This window comes from Taudactylus pleione, unplaced genomic scaffold (assembly GCF_031769625.1).
Source record: "Taudactylus pleione unplaced genomic scaffold, aTauple2 ptg000009l, whole genome shotgun sequence".
Classification (NCBI taxonomy): domain Eukaryota; kingdom Metazoa; phylum Chordata; class Amphibia; order Anura; family Myobatrachidae; genus Taudactylus; species Taudactylus pleione.
Genome location: NW_028284412.1, coordinates 8,192,584 through 8,206,492, shown reverse-complemented (window position 1 = coordinate 8,206,492; position 13,909 = coordinate 8,192,584).

Below are 13,909 nucleotides of genomic sequence, written 5' to 3'. Positions count from 1 at the left end.
AAAGTAGACGGGCACCTCTAGGGGGACAGGATGACCCAGATGATGGTATAATATCCCACATGGCCCATTCAAGTGTTAGTTCGAAACTAATTCCCAACGTGGTGGATATATATGTGTGTACAAGGGACCAGAACCTCTGCAATTCCGCACAGCGCCACATACAATGCATCAGGTTGTCTACATTTAAAACAATCTGAGTCTGTAGAAGCGCCTGTAATGAATCTTAGTTTGGGGGTGAAATAGGCGCAATGCAGTAATTTATATTGCATTTCTGCATAGGATGCCGAAATTAATTGCTTGTTAAGTCTAACAAAAGATTTGAAAATGGTGGATAAGGGTATGTTAGGGAATGTAGAATGCCACTTGACAATTCCAGCTGTCTCCACCTCCAAATTTATTTCCCGGCGTATATAAGTATATAGAATGGAAATGGAAACTGACGTAGAAGGGCAGCGATACAACGCATCATCCAAACCGCTTTTCCCAGATATAATGGGAATTCTATGGAGTAAAGCAGTGATATAGCTGCGTACTTGGACGTAAATGAATAATGGGATTTGAAGACAGGGGAATCTTTCCTGTATTTGCTTGTGAGAGTAAATAGTCATGGTGGATAGGTCTAATAATTGATATATGTAATGAAGTCCTCGTGCACTCCAGGTCCTAATAATCTGTGCTAAAAAAACCAGCATGAAACCCCGGGTTATGACCAATGGGAAGGAACAAGGAGACGCTAGGAGGGACTTTCATTTGAGCTCTGGCAAGTCGCCATGCCATGCATGTAGTATGAAATAGTAGATTTTGTAATACATGAGGTGGGAAAGACGAGGGATGTGTGTGTAATAGACTAACTAATGGGGCCTCAGCGTTAAAAGATTGCTCTACCAGAGTGTCAGCAAATCCATTTGTTCCTTTAGTCCAGGCAAATGCGTAGCGATAATTTGACGCTATAGCATAGGATCTTAGGCAAGGGAGATTGATTCCTCCTAAAGTGGGTGGTTGGCTAAGTTTGAATAATTAAATCCTGGGTTTTTTGTCCTCCCAACTGAACTTGCTGATTGCTTTGTTAATCAATTTTAGGTCAGAATCCAAAGGAAGCAGAGGAAGCATCTGGTAAAAATATAAAATCCTGGGAAAGGATATAGGCCCTCATTCAGAGCCGTACGCTCTGAGCAGAGCGCACGCTCTGAATGAGGGCCGGGCTCCATTTTCATGGAGCGTCCTCCTGGACACTCGTATAGCTGTGGGTCACCACCCACAGGCTATACGAGCGTGCATTGTGATGGTCACGATGGTCGAGACCATCGCGACCATCGAATTTGCGAGCCGGAGCCTGCGGTTGAGGTTTTCAACCGCAGGCTCCGGAGTGATTTTGGCTCTATCAGAGCCAAAATCACTCCCACTGACATCACTAGTGATGTCAGTGGGCCGGCTTTTGACGGGAGGCGTTCCCGTGGGAACGCCCCCGTCAGGGAGGCACGCCCCTGGCACGCCCACCAAAGGGGGCGTGCTGTCAATCAACATTGACAGCACGCCCCCTTTGATCGGACACAATGAGCAAAGGACTTTCCTTCGCTCGTCGCGTCTGGCGCATGCGCACGACGGAGCTCCCTCCGTCGTGCGCATGCTCAGTCCATAACATCGACCCACTTGCGAGCGGACAGCCGCTCGCGAGTGGGTCTGAATCAGGCCCATAATTTTAATTAACTGACATCTACCGAGGTATGAGAGTGGGAGGTGTTTCCATTTTTTTAAATCTAAAAATGTGCGTTGTATTAGAGCAGGGAAATTGAGTATAGGGTTGAGGGATGTGCTGGAATGTTAAGGCCCAAATATTTCAAAGTTGTTCTGGCCCATTTAAATGGAAAATAATCCTTCCAATTTTTAGTGGCATCTGAGTGTAAGGCCAAGGCCTCCGTTTTGTTATAATTTATCAGAAAGCCAGAGATTACATGGAAATCCTTCAAGATATGAAGAAGTTTAGGTACGGCAGAATGTGGATTCTTAAAATATAACAATAAGTCATCTGCGTATGCAGAGACTTTCAAGGTGTTATTTCCGATATTTACTCCCTGCCACTGTTGACATAACAAAAAGGTGCGGATAAGTGGGTCTATAGCCAGGTTAAATAATAAAGGGGAAAGGGGATATCCCTGATGGGTGCCCCTATGTAGACTAAGGGATGGAGTATTCAGGCCATTTATTATTAGGAATGCTATAGGGGTGTGGTATAGTGTCTTGAATAACACGATGAATTCAGAACCAAAATTTTGTAACTGAAAAATATGCAAAAGGTGAGACCACAACACCCTATCAAAGGCCTTGTCAGCAGCACAGCTGACAAGGAACATCTGAGTATTTCTCATTTGATGAGTTTTGGTTAGCACTGCGATCAAATGTCGTACATTGATCACCGAGTTTCTTCCTTTCATAAATCCAGTTTGTGTAGTGTGTATAAGGTGTGGTAATACTAATTGTAGGCATTGGGCAATAATACCAGTGAGGATTTTAAAGTCCTGGTTGAGTAGGGATATTGGGCTATATGATTGGGTCAATGTAGGGTCTTTCTCAGGTTTCAAGAGGATGATTTGGGCCTGATTAAAATCTGGTAGTGTTGTGTCCCCCTTCAATATCGAGTTAAATAAAGAAACTAAGTGAGGGGTCACATGGGGATTTAGCATTTTGTAGTATTCGGCACTAAGGCCATCCGGGCCAGGTGTCTTTCCATTGGCTAGGGATTTAATAGCTAGGGAAACCTCTAATTCCGAGACAAGGGTTGTTAGGGAATAACGGGCCTCCTCAGAGAGGGATGGGTAAATTAGCCTCTTTCAGAAAAGTCATCCCCAAAGCAGGGTTGTCATCTTGTGCTGAGTATAAGTCTGTATAGTATTGTAAGAATCAGGCTGCAATATCTTCATTTTTATGTAGTGGTCCTAGGGGGCTTTTAAGGGAAATAATGGGGGGGATGTTTTCTGACTTCGCACTATATTAGCCAGAAGCTTGCCTGCTTTATTCCCCCACTGGAAGTAGCGATGCTTCTGAAAGTTTAGTTGATATTGGGCTCTCTCAGTGCACAATGTGTCATACAGATTCTTGTTACTCAGGTAGCTCTGTCCTGTCTCCACAGTGTTAGTCTGCAGCACAGTGGCATATGATTGTGATAAAGCTTTACTCAATTATGTGAAACGTGTATTAAGTTTGCGGCATTTATGAGAAACATATCCCAGGATATGCCTTCTCACCACTGGTTTAGATGCGGCCCAGAACAATGATATATTATCAATATGAGAAGCATTATCGTTACTATAATTGAGGAATTGTTGTTCTAAGTATTTTTTTAAATCTGGAGAAGTGAATAAGTGTGAGGGGAATCTCCAAGTAAAGGAAGATATTTTGGGGGCAAATAATTGTAATGAAAACCATGTAGGCGCATGGTCGGAGATTACTATGTTTTCGATATGTGAAGTCTGAATCCTAGAGATTAAGGAGCTTGAGACCAGCCAGAAGTCTAATTGAGCTGAGGAATTATGAAGGTGTGAGTAAAATGTGTAATCACGTGGTGATGCCTCCACGGATCGACTAGGGTGAGGGAATCAATTAGAAGCTGTAGTGTTGGAGATGTGTTGCCTCGCCACTCACCGGATGTTCCTGTTCTGTCCAGACTAGGAGGAAGAGTGGTGTTGAAATCCCCTCCTAAAATAAGGGCGCCCTCCACCCAACTCTGAAGTCGGACGTAGAGGTCGGAGAAGAAAGCATTGTTGTGACCTGTGGGAGCATACAAAGTAACAAGCGTAATTAGTTCACCTTCTAGAGTCAACTTAAGAAATAAGAATCTGCCCTCGGTGTCCAGAATCGAGTCTATAATTGTGTATCTTAAATATTTATGGAAAATTACTAACACTCTTTTCTTGGATGTGAAGGATGCAATTGTACAGGGCTGCCATCAGAAATTGTTGGGCCCAGTACTGACAAAATAGGCAGGGCCTCCTTGGAGATAGGACAGAGGTGGGCGGAGCTACACCGGTTACATCAATTGGTGTGCAAACCAGTTTAAAAATTGCTGTAAATTCACACACACACAAAACCAGAATCATATATATATAGACCCAAATAAAATCCACTGAAAAAGCCGGATCCACATTAAAAAGCCAAAAGGAAGGGTAAGTGTAAAAGTGTAGGACGCAGGGCAGAGAAGACTGGCTAGACTGGTGGATGAAGGGAAGTCTGGCTGGCTGGACTGGGGGGGAGGGCACAGGGCACATAAGGCTGTAACAGGGGGAGTCATAAAGCAGGGAAGTCTAAGTGGACAAGGGGGGGCATAAATCAGGAAAGTCTGAGGGGACAAGGGGGGGGCATAAAGCAGGGAAGTCTGGGTGGACAAGGGGACATAAAGCAGGGAAGTCTGAGTGGACAAGGGGGGCATAAAGCAGGGAAGTCTGAGTGGACAAGGGGGGCATAAAGCAGGGAAGTCTGAGTGGACAAGGGGAGGGCATAAAGCAGGGAAGTCTGAGTGGACAAGGGGGGGGCATAAAGCAGGAAAGTCTGAGTGGACAAGGGGGGGCATAAAGCAGGGAAGACTGAGTGGACAGGGGGGGCATAAAGCAGGGAAATCTGAGTGGTCAAGGGGACATAAAGAAGGGAAGTCTGAGTGGATAAGGGGGGCATAAAGCAGGGAAGTCTGAGGGGACAAGGGGAGGGCATAAAGCAGGGAAGTCTGAGTGGACAAGGGGGGGCATATAGCAGGAAAGTCTGAGTGGACAAGGGGGGGCATAAAGCAGGGAAGTAGAGTGGACAAGGGGGGGCATAAAGCAGAGAAGACTGAGTGACCAAGGGGGGGCATTAAGCAGGGAAGTCTGAGTGGACAAGGGGGGGCATAAAGCAGGGAAGACTGAGTGGATAAGGGGGGGATAAAGCAGGGAAGTCTGAGTGAACAAGGGGGGGCATAAAGCAGGGAAGTCTGAGTGGACAAGGGGGGGCATAAAGCAGGAAAGTCCGAGTGGACAAGGGGGGGGCATAAAGCAGGGAAGTCTGAGTGGCCAAAGGGGGGCATAATGCAGGGAAAACTGAGTGGACAAGGGGGGGATAAAGCAGGGAAGTCTGAGTGAACAAAGGGGGGCATAAAGCAGGGAAGTCTGAGTGGACAAGGGGGGGCATAAAGCAGGGAAGTCTGAGTGAAACAGGGGTGGGGAGCACATGTGAAAGTTAGGGATTACCTTGTTTAGTGGTTTGTTCAGCTGGCTGCGCTGGTGCAGCCAGCCAGGTATAAGCAATGCTTTTCAATATGGCGAGAGATGGGGCCCGGGTGCTAGCGGTGCTGCACTGGCAGCCAAGGACCAGGGATGGTAGGGAGAATTGATATAAAACACTGCAAGGTATTTCAAAAATAGTGCCAAGACGTGAGCCAAATAACAGCTTGCGGACCGGTAGCCAATCAGATGCAGCTGCTCCTGATTGGCTGCCGTTTTGCGATCTCAGGTTAGCTTGCGGCCGCCAGCATTGTATCTATCCCTGGCTGCTGGTGAAGCATCGCTGCTACCCAGGCCCCCCTCTCACTCTCCTCCCTCCGGGCCCGGGACTCAAAGCCCGGCTTTCCCCCCCTGATGGCGGCCCTGCATCTGTATAATCCTTTATCCAAGAATCCCTAAGAGTATTGGGGTCACCCTGTTTCCAATGAGTTTCCTGTAGTACTGCTATGTCAGAATTACATTTTTGAAGTTGTTGTAAGATTTTACGCCGTTTAATTGGGGTATTTTAGCACTCTACGTTCCATGTTAAGAATTTTATATTTTTCTGTGTCTTGGTGGAGTCAGTAATAGAGTGAGACATACTGTGTTATCCTATGCCTGTCCTGTGAAACAAAGGAGTGATCCAACCTAAAGGGACTGTGACACTCTCCCAGCGCATAGAGAGCGTCTGCAGTAAAATGTTGAAAGTACTACCATATACATATGCATAACACAAAAACATGACCTGCGGTAATATATGGAAAACGACACACATAGTGCAGCCTTACAATTTTTAAACATTTTAAGAACCAAAAAATAAGGCCCGTCAGGCCTATTTAAACCCATTGAAATAGAACAGTATCGAAAATTGGAGACAGGAAATAGGAGAAAATCAAAAAAGGGGTGGGGAAGAGGATGAGTGGTGGATGTGGGAAAAGAGAAGGAGAAAAATACTAAACCAGGGGTTATCCTGAAAATTCTGCCATTGGTGTCCAACAATTATCGAGAAAAATAACAAACTTGAGAACAGACATAAAATATATACTTCCAATATCAGACTCTCCATATTTATGTTACAAGATGGATATGAGCAACAGGATGTAGCTTCTTAATCAGCGTCATCAGTTTGGGGGATAGTATTGTCAGCTAAAGAGTCTAGGAAAACCTTTGCAGATGTTGGAGAATTAAAAAAAGTGCTGTTTACCGTTATACAGGACTTTCAGCTTCGCAGGATACATTAATGCAAATCTCAGACCCAGGTCAAATAATGCTTTGCAGATGGTGGAAAATTCTCTTCTCATCGCTACTTGATATGAGAAATCTTGGAACAGCAATTTGTGTCCCTGGTAGACAAGGCCTTCTGACTTGCGATAGGCATCGAGAATGCGGGTCTTGTCCAGGTAGTTCAGCATTTTCATTATGACGGGTCGAGGTTGTGTCTGACCTGAGGTGCGGTCAGGGCCAATATGGTGAACTCGTTCTATGATGAGAGTGCTGGAGGGGGTTGAGCAGTTGAGTTCAGATCCATGCGATCTTTTTGTTTTACCGATTCCGGCAGGTCTATTAGCCTTAAATTGTTGCGGCTGTTTCAATTCTCTAAGTGTTCTAGTTTATCTTGCATAGCAGAGATCGCTGATTCCTGTGTACGGATTACATTTTGTGCCTCTGCTAGCTCGTCTTCAACAATGATGATACGTTGTTCTGCCTCTATGAAATGTTGGCCATGTTCTTTAAGTTGCGAGACTGCAGATTCTATAGTTTTTTTGAGGCCAGCCAATTTCTTGTCTAGCAGGGGAGCTCGGAGCTCGGATTATTCCTGAGCTTTAGCTAATGAGGTGGTGCTAAATTGAGTCGAGTTAGAAACTCCATCCAGGATGTTATCAGTGGGAGGCGAATTAGGAGAGCTAGGTGATGAAGCTGAGATTGCAGTTTTGTCTTTCCCTTTAGCTGATTGACCTTTGGGCATACGTTGCAGTCTGGTCACAAAATTTTCCATAGTATAGCAATGTGATGTGTATTTGGGTCAAGAGCCACTAGTGGGAGCTCCAGGTATCTATCTTATAAGTGATGCAGGATCTATGAATCAGAGTCTGAGCTGTGAATTTTGGTTACAGTCCTTAATCCCTGGACATGGGCACAGCGAGCACTGGGTGTAGAGAAGTGGCTGTACCACGTTGCAAAGTGGGCAATAAGGAGGGGAGATCATGGAGGGAGGCAAATGCCAGGTGTGTCAGCCTATCCAGGCCTCAAGATGGTGACCGTGGAGTGTGTGAAGCAAGGAGAGAGTTGTGCTGCGAGGAGTCAGCCCCGAGGCGATGGCCGGATGTCCCACTGACTTCTCAGGGTTGGTAAGTACCCAGACTGGCATTGCTGAAGGCAGGGGGAGGTAGGGATGTGCTCGGGCGTGAACCAAGATGGCGGCCACGGGCAGCACCACTAGTCCTGTGAGGCTGTGCTTCTGTGCTAGGGCAGCGCGGAGGGCCAGTGCATGTGCCTCTCTTACCCGCTGTGTCCCGGGGGCTTTAGAGTGGACTCAGGATGTCTAGCAAGCCCCTCCAGCAGTGCAATGGTGTGTCTTGATGTAGCCATTGTGGGAGCCCTGTAAAAGCGTGGCCGGTTCATTTGGTCCGCCCACCAGAAGTCCAAGTATCTTTTTAACTGTGGCTGATCACCTGTGGATTACCCCTATAACACTCTAACATTTGGACTGAGGGCCTGATTCAGACCCGGACGCTAAGCTGCGCTCACTCGCATCAAAAAGGGTCCGGGTATTCTAATAGCACGATCGTGCGGCAAGGCATAAGGACTCCCTCCATGTCTTTGTGAGCGGCCGCTGTGCGATCGCAGAGTAGTGTACTATGAGCACTCAATTCTAGATCGCAGTGACTGACTTGCGCACTATACGCAAGCGCAGATGTGTGATTATCGGCAAGAGCGTGCGAGCGCAGCTTAGCGTCCGGGTCTGAATCAGGCCCTGAGTGCTTACAGATGCTTGGGGATTTCTACAACGTCTGGTAAACCTTGCTGCTAATATTTTCTAGAGAGGTCCTAATTTACCAAGAGATTTTATGAACCTAAAACAAGTGGCCTATATTATATTATACTATTATTATTGTGCACATAGATGTTTGATTTTATGACCAACAGAGTTTGTTTATATATGTACAAATAAATGTTATATAATAACTTTTTATAAATAACCATCCTGCTTAGATATTATTTTATATTTATACTTTTTTATTTTACAGCGAGTGCTGGTATTTACAGTATACTTAACACGTGTTACCAATTTTACTGGTTGACGTATCTCACAACAAGGCCTCTTCCTACTTTTTATTTGAAACACATTGTACCTTTCAGTTGCACTTCTGTGGAAAGTGCATTTATAGGTTAATTTTGATCAATGTAAAAAATATAAGAAACATGAAAAGCAAAAGAGCAATATATGGTTTGAAGGCATTCCCATTGTCTCCTCGCCTTTATGATTCAGTTAAGCTACAGTATTAATTTAGTTATAAGGAGAAGTATTTTTAGTAGAGAAATGTAAAAGTTGAAATTAATCAAGTGAAAACAGGTTTACTGTTTCCACCATACAATTTCACTAGAGTGTCCACAAACCCACAAATGTAATGCCCTTAATAAAATGCATGATTCCAATTATCTACAACCAGGAACGGATTGGCCCTTATCTTTAGCGGGAGAAATCCCGGTGGGCCGATTTGCTTGTGGGGCCGCTACTCAATTGTGGCCCCGCCCCCCGAACGCATCACATTCTTTATTAGCATAACAGACAGCCCCGCTGCCTATCACTGACAGCTGCCCGCGGCCCGCCTAAGAGGCTTTCCTATTAAACTCTACCCAGAATGCCTGCGTAAGACGCTGCTACACAGCGAGGAACAGTGTACTGCAGCACTGGTCAGGCGGTGGCAGGTGAGGTAAGTTGCGGGGCTGGGGACCGCCCAGGCAGCCAGCCAGATTGTCTGCTCTCCACTCTGTTCCCTCCCCAGGCTGTGAAGTTAAAGTTTAATTTCACAGCCTGGGGAAGAGGCAGAGAGGAGAGGAGACAATCGGGCTGGCTGCAGTGCCTCGCATTGCAGGGAGGCACCAGGCTAGAGAGGCACTCTCACCATCGGCTGCAGCTGTCCTGTCACTGTTGCCGCCTGCCTTTATGCCCGCAGGCCGGGTTCCTCCCCTCTCTTCCCCTCCCCTCAGTGACAGACAGAGCAGCACAACCAGTGCTGGCCCGCCTGTTGCAACAGATACCCAACCGCGCTGCCACCGCCTATCTTCCGCTACCGCTGACATTCCCCTTCTGTGCAGGACTCAGCAGGTACAGTAAGATTGCTACTGACAGAGAGAGGACGGAGCTGTGCTGTGACTATGTACTGTCTGACCCAGTAATGGCCAGGATGGGGACTGCCATGCAGGGTCAGGCTGGGCTGTCGGGCAGGGTGCTATGTGCTTCCCAAGCTGCACCTGCTTTTAAGTTTTTTCGCTAGCATTAAACCAGCCCAACAGACCTTGAAGAAGTTATGCTGGGGCCGAGATGATGGGGGAGCAGATACTAAGGCTGATCAGGAGCATTGCTCACTGCTCAGCATCAGCAGATAGGATCGGAGGCGGAGCTGAGCTGTCTTGACTCAGAACAGCCAAAGCACTGATTTAATAACAGCTCTGCCGCTGTGTCTTGCTGGCTCCGGCCCCTTACAAAGCTTCTATTCTTTAAACTTCCCCACCACAAGTTTCCAGCTTATGAGGGCTCTACTCCTCCTCAGCAGATCTCCAGCCCACAAATAAGCTGCTCATCTTGGCTGCGGATCCTTGTGCTCTATGTCCTTCCTCCCTCTCGGCTTGCCTTGTTTCCTGCCTCCTCTCTTGGCCATACAGTAAGTACTGCCCCAGATCACTAGACAGCTCTGATTTCACACTCAGTACCTCCATAGAGCAGAAAGATTTCCTCTGTCTGGCCCTTGCTTTGGTTGGGGATAACGTTATGTTGTGTTCCCAGAGATATCCACAACCTATGGGGCTCTCTTCCCACTGCCTCTACCCATCACCCTCTCTCTGCTGTCACCTACAGCCTGTCACTCTCTGAAACTCTCTGCTTGACACCCACTGCCTCTCCCTGTCACCCTCTCCCATCACCCTCTGCCTATTTCCTTCACCCTTTGCTTCTCCTCAACACCCACTCCCTCTCCCTGTCTCCCTCTGTCATCCTCTAACCTTTCCCTAGTGTCACCCACTGCCTCTCCCCAGTGTCACCCACTGCCTCTCCCCAGCATCACCCACTGCCTGTCACCCACTCGCTCTCACTGTCTCCCTCTGTCATCCTCTAACCTCTCCTCAGTGTCACCCACAGCCTCTCCCCAGTGTCACCCACTGCCTCTCCCCAAAATCACCCACTGCCTGTTACCTATTGACTGTCACCCACTGCCTTACCAAAGTGTCACCCACTCCCTCTTCCTGTCTTCCTCTCTGTCACCCTCTACCTCTCCCAGTGTCACCCACTGCCTTTCACCTATTGACTGTCACCCACTGCCTCACCCTAGTGTCACCCACTGCCTCGTCCCAGTGTCACCCACTCCCTCTCCCTGTCTTCCTCTGTCACCCTCTACCTCTCCCCAGCATTACCCACTGCCTTTCTCCTATTAACTGTCACCCACTGCCTCCCCCCAGCGTCACCCACTGCCTGACACATTTGTAGGAGTCTGCAAATTTATAGTTCGCTGAGGGGCGCCGAACTAACCCTAGCACCTGCCCTGGCTGTGGTACAGTCTGGAATGGTAGCGCTGCTGTTCCGGACTGTGGTGTAGCATGGTGTGTGTGCTATGGATATGCAGGGATATATAGTGTTTATGTATGCCCAGCATTAGTGAGGAGTGTGCCCTCAGGCTGGAGGGGGGGTAGGGAGATCTCGATGACTGTCATTAGACCTATGCCAGGAGCCCGACACCCGGCTTACCGATCGAAGGTAAGCCAGGCGCGGACAGTTGCGGGGGGGGGGGAGGGTTAGGTTAGGGGCCCCCGTGGAGGATCTTAGGGTAAGGCACCCCCCTGGGAGGTAAAGGATGGGCTAGGGGAAGGGGGGAGTTAGGGTTAGGCACCCCCGGGGGGAGGTTAGGGTTAGGCACCCCCATGAAGACTTAGGGTTAGGCTGCGGGGAAGGGGGGGTTAGGGCTAGGCACTTGGGGAGGAGGTTAGGGGTAGGCACTCCTAAAGGATGGTTAGGGTGTAGAATAGGGTTAGTTAATACTTACCTTTTATGTTCGGGATCTTCACCCCTGCCGGGCTTCCGCTGTCGGGATTTGATTTGCAGCCGGCGGTAAATCATACTGATTCCACGGCAGAGGCTGTGTACACATAGAGTTGTATATACATAAGGGGGGGATGTATTTGTTGGTTCTATAATAATAATGCTATGGTAACTTATTATATCTACCCAAAGGGTACTATGAGTGCTAGTAATACATTAATAGTTGTTGCTCATTTTAATTTTTTTGTGTTATAATGTTTTGATTTTTTTTCTATGCACTAGCCCAATCTATGAATTAGAAAATGTTTTGCTCTTTCAAAAAATAATTTTTATTTATTTAAACAGTTATATACTGAATAAAAGTGCACCCAAACTTTCCAAACTAACTGTATACCAAGCTGCCACCCACTGCCCATCGCCCTCTACCTCTCTCTTACATCCACTGTCACTCTCTGCCTCTTTGTCACCCACTGCCTATCACCCTCTGCCTCTCCCCGTCATCTACTCACCATCACTTTCTTCCTTTCACCCACTCTCTTTCACACTCTACCTCCCTCTGTCACCCACTGCTTCTCCCTATAACCCTCGGCTTGTCACCCTCTCCCTGTCACCCCCTACCCCTTCTTGTCACCTTCTCCCTGTCACCCTCTCTGTCTCCCCGTCACTCTCTACCTCTCCCTGTCCCTGTCATCCACTACTTTGTGGCATATTCTACTCTTGGTGTGTGGCGTAGCATATTTTTGTACCAGAGCCTGCAACTGCCCCTAGAAAGTCTAACTGCTGTACCCAGTTATTTGTTTTGAAGTTCTAATTGACCTCTTTTTATGAGTTTAGAAAAAGTGGCTTAGGAGAGGGGATAATGAGCATAATTATGATCTGAGAGGGGGGCTGGGGGGGTTATTCTGTACTAAGGAGAGATTAAATGACTGTGGTAGAGGGTTGTAGGGAGCTAATTTTTACTAAGGGAAGATGATCTGTGTGAGGGGGAGGGGGATCTGCTGTACTAGGGGGTCAGGGGAGATGATGATCTGTCTCAGGGGAGGGGGATCTGCTGTACTAGGGGTCAGGGGAGATGATGATCTATCTGGTGGGGGTTATACTGTACTAGGGGGAGATGATAATCTGTTTTAGGTAAAGGGGGGTCTTCTGTACTAGGAGCAGATGATCTGCCTGTAGGCTGGGGTAATTTTGTGCTAAGGGACGATGATAATCTGTCTGGGGGAGGGGGGCTATTCTGTGCTAGGGCTGGAGGATGGTGCTGAGAAAACGCAGGATGATGTCACTGGGGAGACACAAGGATAGTGCTGGAGGGAAGCAGGGGATGTCGCTGGAAAGACACATGGGGGTGGGGATGGGCTAGAGACATGGTGCTGGTGATACACACAGAGGATGGTAGGACTGCTGGTACTATTAGAAGAAAAGACTGGGGGACAGTAATCATCAGTAAGACAACAATTCTAGTGAAACCATATTACTGATGCAAATGGTACCAAATGAGCAAATATATTTTATTGATATAAAATTGTTTGATATGGGAAACTCACATTTTGTCCTGTCCCACAACTTCTGTTACTATCTCTGGTTGAACCTGTTTTGCATGATAATGACACTGGTTTTATTGTGACACAAACAGGAGGCGGCTTCCATACCATGTGATCTCCTGCATGAATAGTGAATATCGGCTCAATACACTGCCTGTCCAGGGAGGATCAATTTCTTCAGAGGTTCCCCATTGCAGAGAAGTCATATAGGTAAGAAAATACTCAATCACATGCTTGCTGTGCTTATTCTGGAGAGAGGGACTGTGGGCATGCCCAACAGCTCCTGGAGTGATGGGCATGCCCCCAGCATGACTAAAATTGTGGGGGGAGTGGCCACACTCACTTTTCTGGGCGCGTGGTTTCAGCGCACACATAGGGTCACTTCATCAGTTTTTTCCAGGGCCACTTTAAATTCCCAATCCGCCCCTTTCTACAACATTAATCTGCCTGGATAATTAATACCTTTGTGCCCTCCCCCAGTACATATGCAGTAGGCATGGCTTTGCTACCTTTAGTCCCTACTGTACAGTAGGTTGCAGCAAGAGTCTTAAGGGTCTATATACTAAGCCTTGTAACTCTTAGAAAGGTGTCTCTTAAAAATTTCAGGTAATGAAATAAACTAAATGCCATTTTTCCCAGTGGCATGATTACATGATCACTGTAATAAATAATTACAGTGATCACAGTAAAAGTTTGTTTAGAGAACAAACTGGCATGTACAGTATGTCTCATTACTTGGTCTTCAAAGCCATTTTAGCTCAAAAAGGGTAGGATGTATCATGTATCGTATTTTCAATGTTATACATCCTGACCCTTATAGCATGCATTAAGGTGTTTATTAATGTCATATGCATCACTAGTTATGCTAGGAACAGCTCTGTCCCCTGCAA